The sequence below is a fragment of the Pteropus vampyrus genome, unplaced genomic scaffold, assembly GCF_000151845.1.
Source record: "Pteropus vampyrus isolate Shadow unplaced genomic scaffold, Pvam_2.0 Scaffold81, whole genome shotgun sequence".
NCBI lineage: Eukaryota > Metazoa > Chordata > Mammalia > Chiroptera > Pteropodidae > Pteropus > Pteropus vampyrus.
In genome coordinates, this window is record NW_011888862.1 from 179,801 (window position 1) to 180,886 (window position 1,086).

At 42.9% G+C, this 1,086-nt stretch overlaps 1 protein-coding gene across 1 annotated transcript in view; it reads left to right on the plus strand.

Moving 5' to 3' along the window:
* CLCN4 (chloride voltage-gated channel 4) overlaps positions 1 to 1,086 on the plus strand; it is a 65,808-nt gene that overhangs the window by 35,247 nt on the left and 29,475 nt on the right. The gene's annotated exons all lie outside the window — the stretch shown is intronic.

The window sequence follows — 1,086 nt, forward strand, 5'->3', positions numbered from 1 at the left end:
ACAGATATTTTTCAGCTCTTCAATGTGACCAAAGTAGGAGGGGGGTGACTTCATCAATCACAAGGAATGCCCAAGACTCAACTTCAAACCTAGTTTGATCCACTTGAGATTATTCCTAAAAAGCCCAGAGAATGAACATTTTACCCAGAAAGAATGTTAAAAGTTCTTATATTATCACTATAATCAATGCAGTTCAGCTCTGCCTCAGGTGGGTGCTTCAGCAGTGCCCATAGGCGGTGGGGATGGCGCGTTCCAAGATGTGCTTCGTTATGGTGATATGGACCTACGTTGGTCCCTGCTCCCTGCACCCAGTCTTCAGTAGTACCCACGAACACTGCCGCTGGTCCAGGCAGTCCATGGAAACAGCTGGAGTAATTAAAAGATTGTGTGAAGAAAAGCTCGCCATGTCTGGTTCCAGGAAAGATAGGAAAAAAAAAAAAAAGACTTAACCATGTCACACTGACTTTCTGATGGTTTATATTAACATATTGCTTCAGGAACTAGCTGCATGCAGTACCATCCCAGTCCCTCGATACGGCCAGTTGTGCCGTAATGCAACACATGTTCCTAAGAGTCACAGTGCGATGCAAAATTGTACAATACAAACCACAGAGCTTGCGGGGAAATGGGGTGAGGGCAACAACACTCAAAATCTTTGTCGGTGACACGTATAAAAAAGGTAGGAACCTAATCAAAACAGCAGTTTTGCACTCAGTAATTGGCTGAAAAAATGTATACATACTCCCTGCTGTGCATGTGAACTGGTAGATGTTTGAAGCATGTACCTGTGTGAGTTTTATTTCTGAGTTCACCCTGTGTTTCTCATAGATGAAATTGTGCATAAAAGGACGCGAAATTTGCGTTATGCTCAAGTTCTTCCCTAATGCATGAATCGCATCGGAACAAATTTGTGTTTTCAAAACAAGGATTATGGCAGATCTGACTGTATTTTATTTGATATGTAAGACCAAAGACAGACACCCTTGATGTTAAAAAGAACAGATCGTTGTTGGCATCTCAGTTTACGATCCCCCTGCCAACAGTAGGCGTCTCTCTCTCTCTCTCTCTCTCTCTCTCTCTCTCTCT